Below are 12,587 nucleotides of genomic sequence, written 5' to 3'. Positions count from 1 at the left end.
TGGGTCTGTTGTGAGACAGATCCTACATACTTAATTAATGTCACTCTGAATCTCTGCAGGAATGTCATTACTCAGAAAACTATAGCAAGAGCTTTTAGGACTTCTGTCAAACAGAGTGCTGTCTGTGTATTGGAAAAACATTGCAACTCAACCTACACATTGGCTCTGTTCCAGTGAGCTGCCTAGCTAGACAACATTCATGATGTGAAGGCTCTTCCAAACAGTAAACAGTGTTGGCTTGTTTCAGTGGTCTGAGAGCAGACTGAATTAATTTTGACATTTATGACTGCTCCAAATAATCTCAGACTCCTTTAAAGCAATCTTCTCAGGTTGGGGGGAGTGTCTGGACCCTCCAAGGTTGTGTGTGTGCACAAACATTGAAGAGGTCTGGGATGTTGACTCAAGGACATGTAAGCCCGGAGTAGCATGGACATCCAAACTATAGAATCTGACAAATGTGTGCGGAGAGGACCAGCCTGCCGCACCACACACTTGCTGGAAGGGAACACCTCTTGCCAGAGCCTTAGTATATATGATGCAACCCACCTGGTTGAATGGGCCCTAACTCCTAGAGGTGAGACTTGACAGCATGTCTCGTAGGCTAGGGCAATAGCATCCCTCACCCAATGTCATAGCATATGAAATGCTGCTCTGACTTACGTCACTGGCTAGTGCGGTGGACGTAAATCGGAAGAGCTGGTACTGGAGCTGGTACAGTAAGTGAAGTCCTTCTTGCTCCGGTGTCGTGAACGGCGGAGGGCAGAAGGCTTCAAGAATGACCAGATGTACGGTCGAGAATGGAACTTTGGAAGATAATAGGGTGAGGATGCAAAATTGCTTTGACCAGCCCAGGGGCAAATTCTAAGCAGGATGACGAGACTGACAGAGCTATTAATTCTCCTCTGAGAAGTAATAGCCATGAGAAAAAAAACATCTTCAGAGTCAGAAACCTGACAGGCGCCAACTTTAGTGGTTCAAAAAGGAGTCCCAACCAGATCCTTTGAGCACTAAGGCTAGGTCCCACGAAGGGACTGTCGCTCTGGTGGGGAGCCTCAACCGCTGAGCTCCACGAATGAAGCTGGTGACTAGAAGGTGCTTTCCCACAGAAACTTCATCAATCAGAGCAATCTATGTGGCAAGCCGAACTGACGGCCACATAGACTCTGAAAGTACCAGGACATGTACTTGAGGACAGTTTTTCTTGCAGGAACTCCAGCACTGAAACAACCTGGCAGTGAACTGGGTCTGCATGGTCACAGATGAAACGGGCATGCTTTCCCACAGAATCCCTGTAAATTTGAACGTTGTAGGCCGAACCGGCCTAACTTCCAGGGCATAACTTCTTCTAGTGGAGGGAGACCTAGCACTCAGAATAGTCTGTACTACATCAGCTGGAAGCCCAGCATCTCTCGTTGGTCCCCCTTAGGGGCCAGAGATGAAGGTTCCAGAGATCAGGCCGGGGATGAAAAAACTGTCCCCTGTGTCTGAGATACAAGTTCTCTCCCGACCGTAATCGCCCCCGGCGAGCCGTCCAGGAGGAATATTAGATCTGAGAACCATACTCTGGTCGGCCAACGGGGCGCTATCAGTAAGAGGCGAGACCCTTGTTGACGGACCTATGTCAGGACTTTCCATTCCCCGTGTTTCCCAGCTTGTCTGAACAATGATTCTGCTGCCACATTCATATGCCCCAGAATGTAAATTTCCATGATGGACAGGAACTTGTACCATGTCCAAAGCAGAACCTGCTGCGCTAGCCTGATCAGGCGGCACAACAAAACTTTTTTTTAAAAATGATACTTCTTTCAGCAGTGTGACACACACACACAATGCGCTCTCTGAAGACAAAGAAACCTGAAGATGTGTCCGTTTCACACCTATTTATAACCCTCAGGTGCACGTAATCAAATGACGTCACCTGCCGAGGTTATTTAAGCCAATTCTTGTAGTGTTTGACAACCAGTCGAACAAAGAATGTTCTCAATAGTGTTATTGAAACGAAGCATCGAGAGTAGCTTTTGATAGGGAACCTAATTGGGAACATCTTGTGGTGAGTGGTTCAAAATATTATATTACAGTTTTCTTTCTGGTCCTTTAATCTGATTAGCTGAGAGGAGTGCGATATTCAAGTGAACTCCAAACATTTCACCATTTATATCACTCCACTTACAGTATTTCCAGTAGCGTACCGTGGGGTTTCAGTCAGGGCCTTCAGTAAACAACTGTAAACTACATACCCTTATACATCTATCTATCTTTGCTCAATACTTTGTTGAAGCAGCTTTGGCACCAATTATAGCCTCAAGTCTTTAAGTATGATGCTACAAGCTTGGCACACCTATTTTTTGGGGCAGTTTCTCCCATTTTTCTTTGCAGGACCTCTCAAGCTCCATCAGGTTGGATGGGAAGCGTCGGTGCACAGCCATTTTCAGATTTCTCCAGAGATGTTCAATCGGGTTCAAGTCTGAGCTCTGGCTGTGCCACTCAAGGACATTCACAGACTTGTTTTCCTCAGCAGGTTTTCATCAAGGATGTCTCTGAACATCACTGCATTCATCTTTCCCTCGATCCTGACTAGTCTCCCAGTCCCTGCCGCTGAAAAACATCATCACAGCATGATGCTGCCACCACCATGCTTCACTGCAGGTATGGTATTAGCCAGGTGATGAGCGGTGCCTGGTTTCCTCCATAAATTATACTTGCCATTCAGGCAAAAGTGTTCAATCTTTGTTTAATCAGACCAGAGAATAATGTTTCTCATGGTCTGAGAGTCCTGCAGGCAGGCTGTCATGTGCCTTTTACTGAGGAGTGGCTTCCATCTGGCCACTCTATCGTACAGGCCTGATTAGTGGAGTGCTGCAGAGATGGTTGTTCTTCTGGAAGGTTCTCCTCTCTCCACAGAGAAACACTGGAGTTCTGTCAGAGTGACCATCGGGTTCTTGATCACCTCCATGACTAAGGCCCTTCTCCCCTGATAGCTCAGTTTGGCCGGGAGACCCGCTCTAGGAAGAGTCCTGGTAGTTCCAAACTTTTTCCTTTTACAGATAATGGAGGCCACTGTGCTCATTGGGACGTTCAATGCTGCAGAAACTTTTTTTGTATCCTTCCCCAGATCTGTGCCTCGATACAATCCTGTCTCTGCGGTCTACAGACAATTCCACAGACTTCATGGCTTGGTTTATTCTCTGACATGCACTGTTAACTGTGGGACCTTATATAAACAGGTGTGTGCCTTTCCAAATCATGTCCAATCAACTGAATTTACCACGTGTAGACTCCAATCAAGTTGTAGAAACATCTCAAGGATGATCAGTGGAAACAGGATGCACCTGAGCTTAATTTTGAGTGTCATGGCAAAGGCTGTGAAAAATAAGTATAATTGTTTTTATAAATTTGCAAAGATTTCAAACAAACTTCTTTCACATTGTCATTATGGGGTATTGTTTGTAGAATCTTGAGGAAAATAATGAATTGAATCCATTTTGGAATAAGGCTGTAATATAACAAAATGTGGACAAAGTGAAGCACTGTGAATACTTTCCGGATGCACTGTAATTTGTTTTGGGTAAATTTATTAGGTAGTCTTTGGTCTCATTAATCTACTATTTGTTCCAGAGCAAATAGTTTTGGCAAAATCTGATAAAAACTTTATGATGAATGCAGTTGTTGTTTATTGAATATTATTATTAAATAAATAATATTTATATAAATACTACTGATGATGTGGCCTGTGCACTATCAAACCAAAATTGTGCCTGGATCAAGATCTATCTCCTATACAACTCGGAGAAATCCAGTCAAATGATTGTCTACCATTTTTGGTCTCATTAATCTACTATTTGTTCCAGAGCAAATAGTTTTGGCTGAGGGCAAAATCTGATAAAAACTTTATGATGAATGCAGTTGTTGTTTATTAAATATTATTATTAAATAAATAATATTTTATATAAATACTACTGATGATGTGGCCTGTGCACTATCAAACCAAAATTGTGCCTGGATCAAGATCTATCTCCTATACAACTCGGAGAAATCCAGTCAAATGATTGTCTACCATTCTTAGCAATAAGGTAAATCTGAAAAGAGTGCTCACCACTTATTGGCACACGAGACAGCTTTTAACACCTAGTCCTGTGTTCTTTTTTGATTCTGTATCAAATGCAGGTAATCATACTCGCTCAGTCCATCTCTCTCTCATATTATTCTACTCCACATAATACAGTGAGCTTTTAAAACTGTAATACAATAATCTTTCAATGAAGCAACTTAACGTTCCTTCGTTACTAGTGACGTTTTTGAATTAGTAATGGATGCAAGGACTCAGCTGTTAAACTTTCAAACTGAGGTTTGAATCTGCGGCGGAAGGAAGTAGTTTGTACAAAAGAGGGTTTTTAAAGACACTCCACTGTTGTTTCTTATGCATTTACACACTAGTGCAAAGGCAGCACACTGATACAACATTAAAATATGAAGCTATATTATAACGTCACTAGAAACATTCTACCATCACAGTTCAGAATGGTTTGCCTAACGTGCTGAGAATTATGAGCTAAGACTGGTTCGTAATAGTGCAGTGCCAAACCAAGCTGAAGTGAAAATATAACTGTAACTGTTCCTTACAGTTCTAAGAACCAACAGTGGAAGGTAATTGTATTAATAAAATAAAATATTAATAATAAAAAAAAATCTTTGAAAAATACTTCCACAAAGTAGTTCCAACTAATTAAAATGGTCTGTTTTTTTCTATAAAGTCAGACATGCAATCTACCCATTATTTTTTGTGCACTTAAAGGAATAATTCACCCAAAAGTGAAACTTTTGACATCATTTACTCACCCTCACATCGTTCCAAACTTGTATGAGTTTATTTTCTTATGTTGAACATAAAATAAGATATTTTGAATAATTTTGAAGAACCAAATAGTTGTTGGTCCACACTGACTTCCAAAAAAGACTATGGAAGTCAATGGGGACCATGAACGGTTTGATTACCAGCATTCTTTAAAATATCTTCTTTTATGTTCAACAAAAGAAAGGAACTCTTACAAGTTTGGAATGGCATGAGTAACACAATAGACAACATTTGGGTGAACTACTTTTTAAATTTACTTTTAAAAGGTTCTCCTTATATGGCATCAGCTGTTATGGTTTTGTTGTAAGTGAAACCTTATTTTTAAGTGTCTAGTGTTTGGAACAGAGCCAATGTTTTCTGTTTATCAGCTCAACCCCAGTACACATGTGCTTTGGTGTGTATATATTTCTCACCGCGTCTTCGTTGAACGGATTACGCCACTCTAATCCCGCTTAGAATGCCCCTGCGCAGCCAAGTGACGGCCACCCCTCTGCACCGCGCTAGTATCTACAGCTCTGACGCCCAGGTATCCACACTTCCAAACCTCTGTTCAACTCCATGGGGCAGGCATGGATTAGGTAGTCAAGGCTTTGATGTCAGATTCTCACACAGAGTCAATACACAGCATGAGCCCCTCAGGATTAAAATGATATCCACACCATGACGTTACTTAAGTAGCAGAAAATAACAAGGAACAGAGGCTCTCTGAACTAAGAAAACGTGAGGGAATTGAAGAGAAACCTATGAAGTGTGATCTTTTTTTAATGTGAGAGATTCACACTGTACATAAGGGGTGATGCATGAATGATTATTGACAAGCATGATGAAACACTGGGGTAGGACTTTTCTCAAAGGCTTAATGCATTGTAAAAATTCTTCATTTATTAAAATGCATTCATAAAACATTATAATACAGTAATCAGTTGTATGATTTTATAGATTACAATTTTCAAATGGGTAAACCGAGTGCACTTGTAACACTGTGAATGTTTTACTTCTTATACACCTTCAAACTGTTATCATCCACATGCACATTAACATGATCTCTGTGTGTGGAAAACACACTGCTGCAAAGATATTCAAGGGTTTTCGTTATATTGCTCCTCTTTTGTTGTGAATAGATTAATTAATTAACATATTGATAATTATATTAGCACTAAATATAACTAAATTAAATTAAAAGTAATGAAATGGGGGGGAAAAGAAAGAAAAAAATAAAAGTTGGGGCCAATGGGTTCAATGTGTTAAGTGTATGACTATCTCTTGCATATTGTAATAACCTGATACATATACATAGAGTACATCTACGCATAAAATGTCACTAAGATTTTATAGATTTTAAGATTTTATTATGATGCATGTACATATATGCTCACACCAATACAGTAAAAATAAAAACATTTATATTTTGATATGTTTCCTTTAAAAATAACTATTTTCTAATTCATTTTATTTAAAAAATGTAATTTATAGTGTTGATGGCAAAGCTGAATTTTCAGCATCATTACTCCAGTCTTCAGTCACATGATCTTTCTGAAATAATTGTACGCTGATTTGCTGCTCAATAAACATTTTTTTTTATCAGTGTTGAAAACATTTATGCTGCTTAATATTGTTTTCAATATATTTTAACAATTTAATGCATCCTTGCTGAATAAAACTATTTATTTATTTACATTTTTTTACCCCAAACATTTGAATGGTAGTGTACCAGTGTAATGGCAGTTGATCCCGTCTAGCTCTTATTTTTTTTTTAAATGATTATTCATTTATTTGCCGGTTTTAACTGGTTTTGTCAACTTTTCTTGCCACGAAAATAGCCCTAGATGGCATAAATCAAGCAGATAAATAAAACCATGTAAGTCCCATCAGTACCCTTCAATTATATATTAAATATGGTCAGCTAATGTCATGTATCTACCACATTTTACGATGTTAAATCTGTTCCTCAAAATTCGATTTTCCCTCAACATCAGCATAGAATATGAAGAAAAAAAAGTCTGCAGATTCCATTTGGCTCTGATGTGGTGCTGATGTTTGGCTGCACATTGTGCACAACAAGCACATTCAACTCTGAAAGAGCCCTGAAAACAGCAGGATATGATTCAGTTGGTTTGCTGGTCTATCAGCTCCCCCTAGTGTTTCTTCTGGAGACCCTGCTGAAGTCTGTAAGTGTGAATTATGGGTGTCACACAGGACAAAGAACACCACAAATAAAACATAAACACTTTTATAATTCTCTCTCACACCCCAGTCACACAAACCCTTTCATATGCCATAAGTGTGCATGTGTCTGTTAAACTGTCAAAACTTAAATATGAAAACAGACTTCCACTTTATCGTGAGAACATAAGTATATATTTTGTGGCTGCTAATTTTACAACCTCACATTTTATTTGCCTGTGCTGCAATTCCGAAACATCATCGGCCGTAAAACACCACGAGTCACCAGATTAGCCAGAGGACAAGGCGTGTATGCGTGCTTTCAAAACCAGATGTTACTGTGATTTACTGATGACGATTGTTAAATATGAGCCACCGCAAAACAAAAGTGAAATCAAAGCCCCCTCTTTTCCTGCTGACATCATACTATTGGGAAACTAAATTCAGCAATGGACTGTTTGTTTGTTTGTTTGCGTGTTTGTTTTTGAGGGGGATAGACTGGTTCAGACTAATACATGCATTTCTAATAATTATTTTCTCTTTCGGTTAAGTTTCCTGTAAACTACCACATTATCAGTAGAGTCTCTGTCATTCCCCAAGGATTACTCTGTTACTTCACTGTGTGTCTAGTAACAAACCTAATCAATTTCTAATAATAAAACAAACACTACACATACATACATGTATATATATATATATATATATATATATATATATATATATATATATATTTATATTAGGGCTGGGCAAGCTAACGTGTTATTATCACGTTAACGCATTAATTAATTACCGCCGACAATTATTTTACCGCGCATTAACGCAGTTTCTTCTTATTATAATTATTATCATGAAAGCCCATTACTCACTGGCTCTGAATACACATACAGACAAACCATGGGTCACAGGAGGGGTGGGATGTTGAAGAGTACTGGCTTGGGATGGGTGTCAGAAATTAATGCGATTAATCACAATTAAAAATAACAAGCGCTAATCGTTGCCCAGCACTAATATATATATATATATATATATAAACAAATTATCCCAACCTGATACATACTCTTGTTTTGAGAACATATCTTTGAGAAAATAACAACCTTTGAAACAATTATGGAAATAATACACTTGAAATAATGCTGAAATGCTAACAGAATGTAACATTTTTAGACACTTAATTTAATATTAATTGCAAATAAATTAAAATGTATTACAGTTCAAATTGATATTTAATGCAGTTAGCTTTAGAGTGCTTTTTCCCCACTTAAATAGATTTAAACGGAACGTTAAATGTAATTTCGTAATTAATATTGTTAAAGTGCAATATAAGAGAACATACACTTATGGTAAACTAAACTATACTTTATTATTGCAATTTCTATTAAGACCTATATCTCATTTAAATATATTTCTATTTATACATTTGTACTGATAAAATGACAATTCAGTACATTTAAAATATGTTTACTTTAAATGTAATATTGAATAGCACAGTTAACATTATAAGCAAGTATTTTATATATGATTTAGTAAGTTAGTCAACACATCAAAATTAGTTTACTTCTTCAAATCTTGTCAAAAGATAAATGTTGATTTATGAAATGTACTTTTAAAGTGTATTAAGAAACAAAGTTTACTCTCTTGTACACTTAAATGTCCTTTCATTTCATGTATATATATATATATATATATATATATATATATATATATATATATATATATATGTGTGTGTGTGTGTGTGTTATGTATTATAACATTATCTGTAAGTACATCTTTTTATGATGCATAAAGAAAATAAAGTTCTGTAATATATATGATATTTACGTATATCTATCTGCCCATTAAAAAGGAATATATATGCTTATCATATTATTTTATTTAAGCTACAAGTGCCCCACGGTTAAAAACTGAGGCATGTCACGTTGTAACAGTCTGCTTCTAATAGAGAGAAGCTGGTCTACTTTGAATAAGAGATTGAATCGACCAGGATTTGCTATGTAAATGCATGCTAATTTATGCGCGAGTGATGTGCAGATGTTGGGCAGATCAGTTGTAGAGTGGCAAGGGGACGTGATTTCTGTTCCATGTTCATTTGTCATCATCTGTGTTTTTTCACAAGGTGGTCGGGGAGTGATCTGATCCGAAGATCCCCCTGCCATGCCTCTCAAACAGAACAGGGGTATAAATATAGGGAACATGTACATGCTGAGCTCAAATGTTTCATTGAACTACACTTTAGAAATCACATAGTGTGGCCCTCAGTGTACTAAATTTGGTTGGTGTTAATCGCTGACTTATGACTGTACAGCTGTATGGAGAGTATAAATACAGAAGAAGTCATGATGATTTAATGTCTGTAATGCAAATGCACACAGATTCATATGGCTGTTTTGCTGAGCATTGCATTTTGTGCTTGACATTACCTCAGCTATTTTATATTAGTTATTTGTAGAATGCAGCAAATGGCTCGGAAACTCTGGCCTTTTGCAAAATGGATTTCCATAAGCAGAATAATTTATTAAAAAATAAAATAAAATGAAATGAAAAATCTGATGAATAAACTGAAGCATGCTTTGTATAACTCTGCGATGTGTTCATGAACAGAAGGTATGTCAGAACAGAAGGTAGGGACTGTTAGACAATTTTGTTTGCACACAACTGTTGTTGTGTGTTTTTATCTATTGTATTTAATTTTTTTGAAAACAACCTTAAACTCAGTGTAACTGTGAAAAACCATCTCATAATGGTGCTCAGGCCTGACTAAAAAATGAATAGTGTCTGGTGCCCTCATGTGGCACTGGGAGTAAACACAGCCATTTCCCGCCAACTACTTCATGTGAAGGCAATGATTGCCTGCATGGCCAGTGGAAAGTTTTGTTGTTTAATCACCCTCATGTTGTTCCAAGCCTGTAAGAGTTTCTTTCTTCTGTTGAACACAAAAGAAGGTATTTTGAGGAATGTTGGTAACAAAAAAGTAGACGGTAGCCATTCATTTTTATTTGTTTAGGGTTAGGTTTTTCGTAGTAGGGAAGTCAATGGCTAACGTCAACTGTTTGGCTACCAACGTTTTTCAAATTATCTTCTATAACATTTCTGTGGATATGGAATTTTAAATCTGTAATAAATTCACATAAACTAAGGTCCCAATATCACATTTTATTAATTAACCATGAAACCATGTAATCCATTCATTTTCCAAACCACGTTTCCTCTGGGTTGCAAGGATGCTGGAACCAATCCCAGCGTCTTGGGTCAGGGGAAACTCTCTATACAGAGACCTAGTACACGAAAGAGATTTTGTTAGATTTGTCAAATGATATAATTATGTGGGATAATGTCAACTTCCACAGAACCAACATTGTTGGGGAATGGTTCGCTGAGCATGAAAGGATAACACTAGAGTTCATACTCATACATACTCCATTTCCTGAATCAGATATTTCAGCATGGAGATGGAAAGTGTATGACTGTAAGGCACAAGACCAGATAACTATGTTGGATGCCATGAATGCTGCTTGTGAGGACAATCTCTGGAAAATATCTGGTAAGACCAACAAGAATGACAGGATGCTCACCTAGAACTTCCAGTGTTATGTACATTGAGGAGGTACAATTTAATGTTTTTTTTAATAGAACTAGAGCAGACTGATTTTGTGGCAAACTCATTTCACACAAAACTGCATGTGACTAGCTATTTTTTTTGGACTTCCACAATTCATTTCCTAATTTTTTTTACTTTGTATATAGCACATTCAGACTTGGATGAAGTACAAGCCTATACATCATGACTTAGACAGAGCAGCATGCGTGTCATGCTTTCAGATCCTCGACATCCCACAGCTGACTTAATCAAACACAGAACATCTCAAAATCCTGCTTCCACCCCCTTATCTGATTGGCTAATGTGGAGTGCTGGAAAAAGTTATGCATGGAACGCCTCTATTCCCATAAAAACGTAGGCAACTTAAAAAAAAGCATCATTTTGGATCTTAGTCCACCGTCGAGAGGAAACTGGCATCAGCACATGACCGAGCAGTTTTACAGGCCATCTTTAACCCTACCAGCCCTTTTGGAGATATCCCTGGATTAAATCAAAAAGATGAGCTGACAGATGATGGTAAAATGAAGATCCATAATTGGATTACATATGCAAAGTTTGTGTCTCTATTGATTCACATAATGGTATATTGTGATAGATAGATAGATAGATAGATAGATAGATAGATAGATAGATAGATAGATAGATAGATAGATAGATACAGTGGGTCTATCTTTCAAATGCTATAAAGATGTGTCCTTATTGTGAACACTACTGTGTATTTCTTTCATATCTCCTTCTTTAGACAGTGTTTTGACCCAGAGCTAGTGAAACAGGTGAAAGATCTGGAACTGCAGGGAGTTTCGGCTGCTGAGTCTGGAGACCTGTCCGCTGCTCTTCAGTATTTTAACCCGGCCATCAGGATCCTGCCTCAGACGGCTTCAGCCTACAACAACCGAGCCCAGACCAAACGCCTGAAGGGAGACACCAAAGGTGATACATTTCTTCTTTCTCTCCCAAAACCAGCTGAATGGTTTCAAACTTTTATTTCTGCGGCAGTTTTTCTTTTTTTTTTCCTTTCTTTTTTTTTCAGAGACCATAATGAAAATATATTAAAATACCTCAAACTTTGATGTTCACACAAATCGTGATTGGGGCAGATTATTGCTTAATAAAAGCTTATTCTCTTACACAATACTAACTCAAAAATATGTTTTATGATTTGCAAACCAATACATTTTGACATTTGTATCATATAACCAGCTCCTAATGTATGGCTTTACACTTAATTAACCATGGACAAACAAAAAAACATGGTCACTATAGGCTAGTTAAAACCGTGGTAACCACAGATTAACCATGGCTTTGCTTCACTAACCGTAGTTTAACCATAGTGTTTGTAGTAAAACTGTAGTTATACAAATGGTATAGATATGGTTATGCTAATTATATAGTATATATATATTTCATAAGGTTACAAATGTAGTATATTTGTTTGAGTCCTGTGAAACGTGAGTCATGCTAAATGTTTTTAAAGACTTGTATAAGCCATCTTAAATGACATGCTTGCTTCAGCAAATGCATTTTATATTACATTTAGCTTTGTTTTGTTAACACTATCCATTTAGGGTAGGGTTTAGTGTAAGTTATACAATATTTTCAAACATGATGCAGCATTAACCTTTTATCTATCTATCTATCCATCCATCTACAGTATATATCTATCTATCTATCTATCTATCATCTACAGTATCTATCTACCTATCAGGTCCACGAACTGGTCCAACGGAGGTATCCATTTGTGGATGAAGGTTTCCTGCGTGTTCAGTCTTTTCAGCGCACAAATGTATTACATTAAGGTTAAACTCAAATCTGATTCCATTTTATTATTTAATCTGACTCCATTTTATTATGACCTCGAATTTAGGTTGAAATGCAAATTGGTTGTATGTCTGTTTCTAATTACAGTTTTTCTCAGTCGCTTTGGTGCATTTATCACATCACTATTTACATTTGCACAACAGTTAATGCAGTTCTCAA

General features: G+C 37.4%; 1 pseudogene; it reads right to left on the bottom strand.

Annotated features, from left to right (window-relative positions):
• Nucleotides 1–2,525: 2,525 nt before the first annotated feature.
• On the bottom strand, nucleotides 2,526–9,904 carry LOC107563311 (uncharacterized; annotated as a pseudogene).
• Nucleotides 9,905–12,587: the final 2,683 nt, after the last annotated feature.

Source organism: Sinocyclocheilus grahami, unplaced genomic scaffold (genome assembly GCF_001515645.1).
Source record: "Sinocyclocheilus grahami isolate Dianchi unplaced genomic scaffold, SAMN03320097.WGS_v1.1 scaffold867.1, whole genome shotgun sequence".
In the NCBI taxonomy this organism is placed as follows: domain Eukaryota; kingdom Metazoa; phylum Chordata; class Actinopteri; order Cypriniformes; family Cyprinidae; genus Sinocyclocheilus; species Sinocyclocheilus grahami.
This window is presented reverse-complemented; position numbering and strand designations above follow the sequence as displayed.